Below are 14218 nucleotides of genomic sequence, written 5' to 3'. Positions count from 1 at the left end.
ACTACAATCAAAATAAAAATAATAAAACAGACAGCTTAGACAACGCAAGACAATTAGAAGAAAACCAGTGTAATAGGATTATAAAAATCAGTGCTCTGACCTTACCAGAAAAAAAAAAAATCCCAGATGAGATACAGGTCACTCCTTCTCCAAAAAGATACTAAAGATATGGATAGGGTTCAAATGTGAACAATAATAAACATAGAAAATATCATATGAAGAGAAATTATGAAGTTTCAAATCAAGAATATTATGCATGGATATGTAAAGCAATTGCTATAGAGAGGTCAGATCAGACATTTGTATGCTTGCTATCTTACAACACAAGAAAAAATACAAAGAAGCACTGAAAGTGTGGAAAATTCAAAACTGAGCAGAAGGAATGTTTTTTCACATCATAAGTAATCCATTCATATTAATTATCATGGAAATTCAGTTATTAACCTAAATACTAAATCTAAATACAATGTCCCTATCAATGATAGTATAGATTAAACCAGTTACTACATAAAGAAATCAGAAAGCAACTTATTTGGAGTTAACATCAACTGAAGCATTAGGAGGTATTTACTAATGAAATGGGAAACTATTATGGCTAAAGCAAATATGATAATCCCTATGTAAAAATATAAATTAAAAAAAAGGAATAGCGACTTGATTTCATTATTGAAATTTTATTCACAATCTAACAGTAACTCTTCCTACAGTTTGCATTAAATACTACTAACAGCTCATTAACAATAGTAGTTGTCTTTAGAAAGTTTTGAAACAACTAAGGTTTGGACACACTAAGTTTTTATGTAAGCAGTTAAGGCAAATACATGCAAAATTAAAACCAGCATGATCATAAACTTGTTTACTCCATCACTGCAGGTTCTACCTAAAACATTTTTTCCCTCATTTCCAATCACAGCCAGTTTCTTAGAAGCTTGTCTATTTTTCAAGGACCTGATATTGAACAGTTTTCCCTTTATCACTTTTTAAACAACTATTTTAACAAGGATTCTCATCATAGATCTTGCTAACAAGCACCCAAAAACTCACTACTTACTGTTCACCCACAGACAAGCTAGACAAGCAAGCTAGAATTAGCTTAAGCACTGAATCCTTAGTATGCCACGACTATACTGCTGGTTATCTTGATTAGATCATCTTGGTTTAGTTTGAAATGCACATTGTCACTGCACATGCTAAGACCCACATTGCCCTGTTGTATTAGCAATTACAAAAACATATATAACACTATAACCAACATAACATAACATAATATAATATAATATATATAATATATTCATTTTTTCTCAAAGAGCAAAGTCTTAATTTTGTTAGGATAGGCATGGTAAAAATGAAAGAGAGCATAAGGATGCGGCTTCATATATTTCATTTGATTTTTTTTTTCCCATCATATCTGGGAAGGTAAAGAGAATATTATATTGTCTGGAGGTGGGGGAGCAGGAGAGGCTATCAGTACTATCAATACAAGGTTGGGCTTAGGGGCTGGGTCAGGCAAACAGGGCAGAAGTTAAAGGCTGAAGCATCACAGTACAACAGACAGTAAAAGTGAAGACTCAAAATGTCAGTAATATAGAGAGCGCAAAGAACTAGAAAGATTGCCTGGGAACTCTGTCTTGGATAGAAAGAATACAGCTTGTACGAGGACACAAGGAACTGAGAGATTTAAAGAGCTACTTGAACTTCATGTGGTGATACGTGAGTGTAGGCTTGGGTACTGGTTCTGGTAGAGAGGGGAACTTCAGTCCATGGGCAGCTGTGGGTCTGAGAAGATCTTAGTGCCTGAAATGACAGGAAAGCTGTCTGGAATAAAAGCAAAGTAACAGGTTGCAGAAAGGCTCTATAAAATTTCTGAACCCAAAAGGCAATATCATCTACGTTCTGAAAGCAGCAGACCATTCATCACCAGGATACTACAGGAACATAAAAATTACTCTCCTTGGGTAACTCACTCTGTTTTGCTGTTTTCACAGGCTGTGTATTTGAGTGAAAAACTGTCACTTGGCAGATTTACCTTTCAGTTGTACAGTTTCTATCTGTGATCATTTTAATAAGACAACCAATTGACAAATACTGTCACTTTCTAAAATAAAAGGGACATTTTGCTTTTCTAAAGCCATCATATACTTGATAGTATGTTCTGAATGTACATAACTTGAAATATACCTCACTGGATGTTTACCTGTGAAATTGCCCGATGCTTTTTTCCTTTTAAGTAGAAGGTGGGCAAGGGCAATAAACTAAACTCATGGGAGAGAAGGTGTAAACTTACTTCATTTAGATTTAAAGGAATTTCTTGTTAAGGACACTTCTTTGCTCATTTCAACAGTACCAAAGCTATTTATTTGGTAATAAGTGTTTCTGGACTGAGACAGACATTTCGGAACTTGTTGTTGATGATTAATGTACAGTTTAAGAGAGCCATTACTTTGTGACAGGCACTACAGAAGCCAAGTGTCAGATAACACATCAACTTTGCTCCATTCTAATTCTAATTCTAATTCTAATTTAATGGTCAGAACTCTTACTCTTAATGTCTTGTTTCAAATATTATACCACAAAAAGTTCAGCTGGATACATAGTAGTTGCTGTAAAAGTCTGGTAGCGTGAATATCATGTAGGCATTAAATTCGATGTATTTTAACATTCGCCAAAGTACGTTTCTGAACGCGAACATGTGCCACGAAGCCCTGCATAACCACTGAAGGAAGATCTAAGTTCCTGCTATAAATGAACAAAAGAAACCTGACATGAAGCCAGCGTGGAGCGGGCGCACCGCCCGCCCCGGGCAGGGGCTGGGCCGGCGGGCAAAGGTCCCTCCAGCCGCGGCCCCGGCCCCGGCCGGCTGCGGGCGGCTGCCGCTCCCCGGGGCCGCCGGGAGGGACCCAGGGAGGAGAAGGGAGAGGGGGAAGCACGGCACGCCGGCTCCTAATGTCGCCGAGCCCAGGCAGGAGCCTCTCACCTCCCGCCCCGGCGGGCTGGAGGCACCGAGGCGATGCCCGGGTCATCCCAATGGAGAAATTTCTGTCCGAGATGGTTCCAGGACAGATCTCACAGAGAATCCCCTAAGGCCACTTGGACGTGCTCATGTGCAACACGGTCCGTGTGTCGGTAACTGGCAGAGCTGAGCACAGCCACGGATGAAACCACCCCTCCGAGAGAATAGCACTAAAGGATTCCACGGGAAGAGGACGGTACCAGCAGCCGCTGACATTGATGCACCTTCTATGCTTGCAAGGAACCCTGATTTGTTTGCCAAAACTCAGCCCCTGAGCTTTACCTGAGAGCTGCTCATCTTCATCACGCAGTACAGGAACAGAAAAAACACTCTGAAACAGGTGGGAAAGTGAGAGAGCAGGACTAAAACTGTACATGCTGCAGCAGATACGAGCACGATTCCAGGATCTCTCCTGGCAAACAGAGGAAGGCTCTTGACAAGCCAAAGACTAGGAACAGAGGAGACTGCAAGAAGAAGTCCGGTGAGGCAGCTTTTACACCTGTAGGTGTGGAATACACCAGCACGCCCGCTTCCTGGCCTGCTGCTGTTGCTATGGGCTATTAAAAGCAAATGCAGCTGTACAAGATCACCACCCACTGCACCTACACACCATTCTCTCAAACACAACAGCCTGGCCAGATCAGTAATTTCTGATGTATTTTCACTTTGCTGCCTCCTTCTCCTTGCCTATACATCAACACCACTTGAAGATTAAACAGTAGAACTGTTATAACTTTATACGTTTTATACCATTTTAGTGAGACACCCTTAAGTGACCTCAGATGACTTGGTCTGGGGGTGCTAGAACTGCAAACAGGATTGAAACAGTAGCTTTTATTGCCTCCCAGCATTTCCTGTGGAAATTGTGATCAATTCTGTTAACAGTTGCACATAGTTTTCATTAATGTGCCCAGTCTTGCTGCCAAAGGATGAGACAGACAAGCTCCTCATCAGTGAAAATAGTTAGGTGAGCAGTGACAATCTCCTCCCGAAAATGAGCAGGGACATAAACAGAAAAAGTTGCACCCAATGTACAGCCACGAGTAGTGTTAAGTGAAAAATTTATATTAAAGAGTGGTCTTACTGTAAATGAGTCTGTTCACTTTGGCATAAACTCCTCCACTACACACTATGCATGACAGAACAGGACCATTATTTAAAAGCCAAAATACCTGACTTGTGATATGTTTTATCTATCCTGTCCCAGCAATCTGTCTTATTCCTATCAAAACCACAGCCCTGTCATCTAGAGAACAAAAATTCTGGAGCCATACACATACTTCCAATACACAAATCAATGCAGGCTTAGAGTTAACACCACTATATGGCCCATGAAAAAAGGCCAAATGTCCTAAAGATTCAAAACAATATCAGAAACGTTTTACTTCATATACTTTTCAAAGCCTTTCCTCTCATTGCTGTGAGTGCACATATCTCTCCCTATTACAGATACTAAAGAACCTGCTCCTAGCAACACTCTGATGTGAAGCTTCTGAAATGTCAGTGATAGTTTGTGTGACTTTATCAATAGGCAAACCTGTTTTGTCTTTCATGTTCTTATTAAACAACAAAAAATTGAATGAGTAAGAAAGCCAAACTTCAAGGAGAGCTAAGGTAACCAGGGGCCAACTGGTTCAGTCTAACACTAATTAGTGTTTTCACAATGTGGAGAGCATTAGAACTGTGCTATCAACTTCCCAAATAAAACAATTGCTGAATCTGTCTGAATACATTAAAAAATACACAGGTGGCAATGCAAATCAGATGCTTCTATAGTATCTCATCAAATAGTCCAGAAATTAATACAATGAGACTGTACCATGTTGGTTTAAAAAAAAAAGGCAACTAAAAATCATTATTTCTCAGTTCCAACTTGGGCTCACAAGACAGATGTAGCTTACAAACTCAGCAAATCAACAGTGTCAAACAGAGCAATCAGACATAGTAAAACACAGCTTTTTGAAACAATGTACATTGAGTAATTGCTAACACACGTCCGAAGTGCACAGAACTTCCCAAGGATTCAAACGGATATGAGCATCTTCCACATTTTTATGTGCAATGGTATCAAGTTGCACTGTGGGCTGCAATAGCGAGGGCATGCCTTGAGGCTGGCATGTTCATTTAACATATGAGTCATTCAGTGTGGAAACAACATAACAGAAATATCCACAAACCAATGAATTGTGAAAGAACTATAACATTTTCCCCCTCAGGCCTGCCCCTACTAAAGTGTCACAAATAAAGTTAATATCACAGAAATGATTCAGCAAAAGAGGAATTAAGCAGTAAATGACAGTCAACTCTTTTACAAGTCAATCACTTAACTGTTTTTATTTGAAACCATACCAGTCAGTATGGTCATCTTAGAAAAGATCAACAGAAAAGGACACTCCAGACTTGACTTTCGTAACTACTGCAACTACAGATAAGATACCTTTGCGACACGAAAATTGCAAACTAGGTTTTTCTTTACTGATATCCTACTTCTGAATTTGAGGGAACTTAAAACTAAGAACTTATCACCATTCCCTTAGCCCCCTCTCCCCCTACTCCCCCCCAAAAAGTTGGTTTAAAATATAAAAAGATAAAATAATTAACCAAATACTTGACATGCAATGAACCTGAGTGAAAGATTAGCCTGGCAAAAAAAAAAAAAAAAGTTTTAAGCAGCCTAGCTTCCTTTCCATTAGCTTCTTACAACATTAGTCTACAGAATCACAGCAGTTAAAAAAATCATTTATAAGTACATTGAACCAGATATCTAAGCTTACATTTGTATATCTAATGTGCACATTTTTCCAGTGCAGTTAAGGGAACCTAGTATGCCCCTAAATTTAAGTTGCTGATTTGTGATTTTTATTTTGGCACTGGAATGAGTACATAGTACTTTGAGGGCCAGATTTTATCTCCCTCCCACCTCAAAAGTAAAAATGAAAAACTGAGTGTTACAGAAGGGATATTAAATAATAGTGACTCTTAGTCACCTTCTTTGCCAACCTAATTTCAAATAAGGAGACTGCTTACATTAATCTTTTTAGGTCTAACTTATATCAGACCTTTGGAGTGGGGCCACAGACCTCTCAGGAGCTCACCCACCAGGCATTCTCTGTCCTTCCTCCCCCAGTATCTTAGTGAGGATGCTCTGTTTCAATTACTGCTGCCCTAGGTACCTGTTATGGTGCACGTCTATACTGTGCAATGAAGTCCAGTGCACCTGGGTTCTGTCAGCTTGGCTACAGAACTCACACCCACAAAAATACACCCCCATTTTCCTGCTCTCACTGTGTGTCCATGGGAAGTATCTGTGTTAGCACAAGGATGTGTCTGAGCTCCTTATCCTTGCCTCTCACCAGGGCTAAGGCCTCTGACAGGCACGCTGTTACCACTCTCAGACATTAACCACCACCCCTCTGACCAACACAGTCTATCCGATTAACGCCTAATCTGCTTGTGAATCAGCTCCTGAGCCACCGCTGCTTTCTGCACGGCATGACAAAATTAAGAGTTCCTGAGGTGTGTCAAAACCCTAATTTCACTGGAAGTAGCATGCTCTGGAACAGCTATCTCAGCTATGAAACTGGTTCATCAGAAGAATGTGCAGTCTGTGCTGCTCTTCACTACAGAGCATATACACATCCTGCACCTCAAAATACCCTTACCAAGAAGCTTTAAGAACTGCCAGCTGCTACCAGAACAGTTCCACTTCAATATCAACCACCAGTGGAATTCAGAGTAGGAAGAAAAAGAGGCACAAATTCTTTGTTGATTTCAAGAAGTCAGTATATACACATATAAGAATATACTTGGCTTTGGTGAAAACAAGGATTTTTGCTTAGGGAATTGTTGGCCTAAGTTACTTCAAATAGTAAATTTAAAGGAGCTTCTTCTACTATACTACAGTTACAGTAGAACTTTAACTGGTGTTTTTACTTGCACTTTCTCATTGTGTATATTATTTAAATGGTGTGAAACTTCCAACAAAGTAGTACCAGTACAGGAACTTAGCATGCTGCCATATTTTTTTAACCAATACAAGGATTAAAAGTTACCAGCAATGATTAGTTTGTTAATAATTATGTGCTTTATATCTCCTGCAAAGCTGGATGCAATGCTTTTTAGAACATTCCCATGTGTAGTGGTGAAATATGCCAAGAGAGATTAGTTATACTCTGAGTGAAAAAAAAGCTCAAAAATATTCAGTTCTAAATATTCAGAGAAACAGGCTCACAGTGAGCCATAAATGGCCACTAACTCCCTCTCTAAAATAACTTACTTTTCTAAAAAGATGCTTTCACTGTTTTTATATGCAAGAAGTCACTGCTAAATTGTTGTACACTGCTTCAGAATTTAAAATAATGCATGATATAGAGCAATCCTCCTACTTTTCACATTTTAGAAGAAAATTTCATCAGACAAATCTTCAGAGAGAGACACAAACACATTTTTACTAAGAACTATCACATAGTGTTTAATAAATTACATGCAAACTCTTACCAGAATGCCACTGCTTTTGAAGATGCCATATCCATTGTTATCCTCAAGACATCCATTCTTACTCATCATTAGTACCCTGCTTCCTTTGCACTCAAGCTCCGGAACGGATTTCTGACAAGCAACCCACACCTACCAAAATGGTTTCTAGAAAGCAAATTATATAGCTGTAAGACATGGAAAACAAACCAGCAATTTGTGAACCATTGCAAGTGCAATGCAAACACAGTCAATAGAAAATTTATTCTGAAGTGTTCATCCTATTATGCTGGACACTGATATAACCACAGCTGTAACAGTTATACTTTTAAATCACTGGTTCACCTATAGAAAAACCACAAGAGCAAAATTCCTTTTTATCCAATGGAATCTCATATCTCATCTCATTAAGGGTGGTCATTTGCCTATGAATGACTTTTATAAAAGGACAGGATAAAGGAACACTATTCTAAACCATACTTAGGGTCTTCTAAGGACTTATGAAAATTGAAGTTCCATTTATGCTGGATAGAGCAAATACACAGAACAGTGAAAGATCCCCGACCACACAAAAAACCTAGTCTAAACAGGTAAGACAGCACAGGGGAAAAGCCCCCACACAGCACAAACAGCAGGATTGCAGTAAATGTAACAGTAGTTCTACTCTGCAGGTGGCTTTTGCTTGCAAACAACATAGAAGGAGGTACAGGGTAAGGAGGGCACACTGGGTGGGAGGAAGCATATGTCCTATGCAGGAACAAAGCAGAAGTGAAGAGGTAGAATGGACAGCAAGAGTTGGAAGAAACAGTCAGTAAGCACAGGACAGAGAACAGATAACTAAAGCTAGTGAATGTTCTCTGAATGGTCAAAGGTCCCTGGGCTTTTGGCTCTTTCTGTTCCTGCAAGTTAGTCTCTGGCAAGGTCCTTTCTTTACTGCTCTCAGGCTTGGAGCAGTATACTGAGACTTATTTTCAGTTCTTTTCCCCTTTACAATCCCCTCCCCACCTTTAAAGATGGATCGAAGATCTCTCCCTCACTTGTAGCTTTAAAACAGAAATGATCTGAATCTGCTCAACAATATCTGTATAGAACAAGCACATGCAGATCAGCCATATTTGCAAGTGATCCAAGTTCTGACATTCTGACTTCAGCCTTCCTAATTCTTTCTTAGGTAATGCATACTGGACAGCAGAAAAGTGAGACAAGACACTGATCTATAAAACAGCAGTTGAAAGTTGATAAGAATATGTAAAACATTGTACTCTATGCTGAAGAACAGAGTTGTTAGGATTTGGGATGGGGACAGCTGCTCTATAGGCTCTGGTGCACACAGCCAGATGGAAATACTCTAACCTTCACAGTAAACTGTAGTTGTTCTAGTGTTAGCTGAATAGATTAGGCTTATATCAGAAAGAAAGATGCATTTTCATTGTCAAAACACTCATTGTTTATATACTTTGGCATAAATGAAGACAAGTCAGTGTAAAGAGTGAGTTTGCCTACCAAGGCAAATCAAACCTATGAAATGGAAGTGGTGCAATTTTTTATGGAGCTGTATGGATAAGGGCAAATAAACTAGATTGAAGTCACTTTCATCTGGTGCAAGATCTCCAATAGAAATAGTTTATACAGCCATAGCAACTGCAATATAAATAAAAACAATTTCTGGAATTGGGCCAGCCCTCCTAGATTGTTGCCTTCTATGTTGAAATAAGCTACCAAGAGATACAGTTTTATACTGATACAGCTCTATTCACACTGGGGAAAGGTGGCTGATACTTCAATTATGCCAGTACAGATAAAGCAGAGAAATGTCTGATAGAAAATTGAGTGTCTCTGATATAGTCCATTTACCTATTGCAAGATAGGAACAATATTCCTAGCGCAGGCAATGCTTTTGAGTACTAATTCTTAACTCAAAAAATAATCCCTCCTGTGTCATTCCCAGAACATCACCAACTTTTGAAATGCTAATGGAATTACTAGAGACAAACCAGACTTTGAATTTCTGCCAGATTCTGTCAGGAGTTCATCTGACAAAAGTTTTCTCTGTGCCACTCAGGTGTCACTACTCTTTTCACACCACCTTTTCTTTTAAAATGAACTATATTTTTTTTAGCAACAATGTTGTGGTAATTTTGAATCTTTGTAAAAACACTGGTAAAAGGAAAGTGTGTGTGTCTTGGCTTGAAAAATACACATAAAAGCAATTATTCCTCCTCTGCCAGACTGCAGCTTTGGAAATTACCTGTGACTTGTCAATGACAATAACAGGCAAGCAGTTATCCAGCAAAATCCCTTTAGTTCAGCTGCACAATAGTACTTCCATACTACCTGTATATGGGGAATTATAAGAGAGAAGTAAGTTGTGAGCTGTAAAACCTGCCTGCAGAGGCACATGGCAGCACAAAGGAGCACACGGCAGCACACAGAGGCTTGTCTCCACCAGAGCCTGGGGAGAGGAGGTGTCACACGGCAGAGCCCTACGGAGAGGAGCCTGCCGGGACCTGACTGACAGGTGAACAGCGAGTGACCACCCCACAGAAGGACACTGAGGGTGCTGCTGATGTGGCAACGTGGGATAGGTCACACCATATAAAGAAATACTGTGCCTTAGAAAAGTGTATAAAACCAACTCACTGCTTTGAATAAATGGTTCAGATCCCCTGCCGGCCTGGGAATTCATTCATTCCGTCATTCAATCGCCAACACCTGTACTTTACTTGGTTGTTTGAAACAGCATCTCCCAATTCCAGATGTGCTGTTAAAAAACAAACAACTTTTTTGCTTCTAAAGGAAAAAACTTTAGTTATTTATCCAAGTGTTCTTTAAAGGAGAAAACAAATGAAAAAAAAAGGTTTTAACCACTGTGTTATCTCTGGGACCCTATGAATGGTAACTCCCAGACAACTGAGTTGACACACCAGAATCACCTGATAAAACAAGAACGCATTTTCCTTTTTACTTGTGATTTCTTTACAACAGCTTCCAAAACAGACTCAAGAGAAATACATACATGCATTGTTTTTGTCTCCCAATCTCTGTCTCCCCCTAACATGAGACCTCTACTCTCAGGAATCTTTGGAGAAAGTGAAATATCTACAATTGCAACTTAGTTATCAAAGGTGAACTGTATGGAATAAGAAGTCCAGTGACCATAACCTAGCACATGTACTGATAGATACATAAGTTATTAAAAAAAAAATTATTTTTATAGCATAAGTGTTCTCATCTTAGGGATGGATCTGTGTTGAAAAGTGAAGCACTTAAAAGCTGGGGGTTTTTGTTCGCTAGTTGATCAACCTCAGTAAGAAGAAAAAAAATTAAAAACAAAAATCAACACTACAATTCTTGTACAGCATCCTATCATAAATTAATGTGAAGGGACACACTTATATAGAAAATCTTGTTAAACAAACATTTAACAATGATATCTCTGTTTAGAAAAATTCTCATTGCAAATTGTTAACAGAGCACTTTAAAGACCTGCCAGAAAATGTAGTCTATTATATACAGAAATTATAATTTCTCAATACTACGAAATTCTGTAAAAAATTTAATTCATCTGAAATACTTTTAACTTACAGAAAGCATCTCAAAGGATGCAATACTTCTACTCCTTATAAATCAATTTCACTGCTCTTTCTGATAGTATTCCATAACATACACAATTACCATTCCACAGCACAATAATGAAGTTAATTTTCAAGGCACTACATGAGCTTCATCACCTCTGCTTGGTGAGAATGTCAGGAATGAGATATCCTCTCTTGGAAGACCCTGGAACTCCCATAGCTCTATTGCAGATACAGCAAAAGAGTCTCCTCCTTCAAAAATATAACCAACCAGCTCAGTATGACAACATTAAAAGAGTGGGATCCAATAGAACAGCATTTAAGCTTGGAAGCTCATGATCAGGATAACAAATTCTTGGGCCTGCTTTCAAAAGAATGTCATGATGCTGGGACCCAAAACCAACATAGCACATTGGGTGGTATCCAGTGCTGCCACTGTTGTTAAGCCCTACGGTCAGCTACACGTCAGCTCCCACATGAGCCCTCTCTTAGACATTCTTGGAACACAAGTCCCAAGAACAAGTTAAGATGCATCTTTCTGAGGGGGCAGGAAGCTAATCTTGTTCCAAAGAACAGTGGAACAAAGATATTTCATAAAATTAATATATCAGTGGGCTACCCACAGAGAGAGGTACGTGCACAGCTTATGTATTGCTCAGATACTTCTGTTTTAAAGTGCTAACAGCACAAACTTACCTACAGTGGTATGAACTGTCTCTTAAAATACGCCACTTCTCTAAGATTGAATGTACTGTGTACTACATAATTTTTTTTTTAATTATAAAGGACCTTTAGTAACTGTTGCTCAGACTTTCTACAACTTTTCAAATTCAAGAGGGGCAGAAATTTTCCCCCAGTTGTTTAGTATATCCTGTAGCAAGAATTACAGGGATTACTCATTTCTGTAGGGGAAAAAAACCCCAAACACTGTATTCTTCACCACTTAGGAACACACAACTTATTACAAGCATGTTATACTCCTACTTACTTAAATTAATTAGAAAGCTACTACAAAACCACTTGTATTTTAGTAGGGTTTTTTTACCAATTTCTTGGCAGGAATAGGTGCTTACTTTCTTAAATCAGATGATCTATTTCAGATGCAGCTGTTTCTCTCACATTCTCTATTGCCTATAGAACTGAACATAGAAAACCCTAAATGTATCTCATTGATGTTAACAGTCCATTGAAGTTATAAATCTTAAAAGGTAATACATGTACTTCTTTGATTTGCTGTAATCTTTTATCTTAAAATACTCTGAATTTTTATTCTTGATCTTGATCTCAAAATACTGATCCTTTTATATCATCTTTCTGGTTTTGAAGGTGGCAAGGAAGTAAGTCTATAGTTGAACTTGGGTAAGTCTTGAATACACAAATCTGTAATGTTTTCTCTTTGAAACACTACAACAGAAGAGAAACTTTTTGTTTTTTAACAAGGAAAATTTATTGCTTTTTTCTGACAATTACAGTACCATTTTCCACTTTTTCCTCCCCATGCCCCCAAAAAAGCAGAGTGGAAGAGGACGCTGGATGATAAACTAGGACAAGTTACTGGAGATGGCCATAACAGTTCCTGCTGCCACTGCACACTGTTCCTCTCCAAGCTTCCTGCCTCCAGTACTGAGGTAGCAGTACCTGCTACACCACTCTACTTTCCAAGACCAGAAACAAAGTATAGCAGCACCAGCTCTGGGTGACTTTAAGGCTCTCTGTTACAAACTATACTGAGCTGTCACAACATAAACTGAGGTACCCTATCCTCAGAGAAAGTGGGGACCAGCTGAAGCAGGAAACAAACCAAGTTAATTCCATGATCTGAACAGAGCACCTATCACTTACTCTAATACGGAAGCTGTTACTTCTATGTATTAAATTATACATTCAATACCAAAAGACATCTCTGCCTTTGCAAAATGGAAACTGCAATAGCTGGACCAGCTACACACAGGTACAGGTTGGAAAATGGGATTAGAAATACACATTCATGGTCTGTGTCAGTATAGAAGTCCTCTTTAGAAACAGTACTGCTGAAATGTTAGATAATTATATAAGGCTCAAACTGCAACTAAAAAATCCTCTCACAAATATAGGCATGTCTATTTTAAATTAAATGTTAAGTGGAAAATATTTATAGTTTAAGTTGCACACTTTGCTACTTAATTATCATAATTTTAAAAAGAAGAAACCCTTAATTTCCTCCTCCAAAGAAGTTATTTACCTGATCTGTAGCTTGGGAGTCCCCAGTAGTCAGTTCTAAGACTCTCATCCCACTGAATGTCAAGGACCTAGCATCTCAAGGATGGGATTTCAACATCAGTTATTGACAACTTAACTTTGTCTCACCAAAGATAAACCGACCTTTATTCCCACTCAGGTCAGCACATTGATTTCACAGAAAACACATTTAGAAAGCAGAGCTGAATGCTTTCAGAAATTCCACCCATGAGATAAAAAAGGGAAAAAAAACCCCAACCAGCAAAAAGGAACTGATATAAAATGTTTGAGACTTATTGATGCATGATGAATCAAGTATTTTTGTATATTTGTGTGCAAAGTAACAAGTAACTGAAATGACTGTTAAGTGCTTGCTGGAATTATATAATCTCAAATACCTTACCTTCTTACTCTTCAGATACAGGACTCTGTTCTTTGACAAAAACCCAGTTTTATCCTTGTACCAGCAGTTGTGCCAGGAAAATAACAGATCTGCTGAAAGAGTCTGGAAAAAAAAACCACTTGCTGCTCTCAATATCCGTATTATAGCCACCATAAGCATTATTATTAATAATACTGAACTTGGTTTCAGTTTTACTCTTGTCCTACTTTGGGTTCAATGGAACTATGTTCCATTAAAGTTTGACTTCATGTGCAGCCAGAATGGATTTTCACCAAGAGGAAAATCTAATAAGCTTAAGAATAAATATTGTTCTTCAACTACATTAAAAATAAATTTGGATACACCAAAGCCCTCAGTTCTTATAACTCTGTAGCATTTTTAAAAAAACATTTTAAAATTGTATCTGGTGAACACTATTCATAGCATTCATACTGCAAAATAGGACCAGAAAATATAAGTATTATCTCCAGAATGAATTCTGTTTTGTGATGATTTTATTGACATGCATTTCCATTTTTAGAAGTTCACTGATGCAACAGC

General features: G+C 38.5%; 1 long non-coding RNA gene across 6 annotated transcripts in view; it reads right to left on the bottom strand.

Moving 5' to 3' along the window:
- LOC138109317 (uncharacterized) overlaps positions 1-14218 on the bottom strand; it is a 43721-nt gene that overhangs the window by 16741 nt on the left and 12762 nt on the right. For 2 of the 6 annotated variants that reach the window (XR_011150406.1, XR_011150398.1), the window contains exons 3-7: positions 13679-13780; positions 13280-13353; positions 10124-10244; positions 9732-9817; positions 7508-7651 (exon numbers count right to left, since the gene is read on the bottom strand). This is a non-coding gene — a long non-coding RNA (uncharacterized lncRNA). Of the gene's footprint in view, positions 1-7507; positions 7652-9731; positions 9818-10123; positions 10245-12131; positions 12198-13279; positions 13354-13678; positions 13781-14218 lie in introns of all 6 variants that reach the window. The other 4 variants (XR_011150401.1, XR_011150405.1, XR_011150410.1 and 1 more) reach the window with 4 other exon arrangements.

This window comes from Aphelocoma coerulescens, chromosome 1 (assembly GCF_041296385.1).
Source record: "Aphelocoma coerulescens isolate FSJ_1873_10779 chromosome 1, UR_Acoe_1.0, whole genome shotgun sequence".
Taxonomy (NCBI): Eukaryota; Metazoa; Chordata; class Aves; order Passeriformes; family Corvidae; genus Aphelocoma; species Aphelocoma coerulescens.
This window is presented reverse-complemented; position numbering and strand designations above follow the sequence as displayed.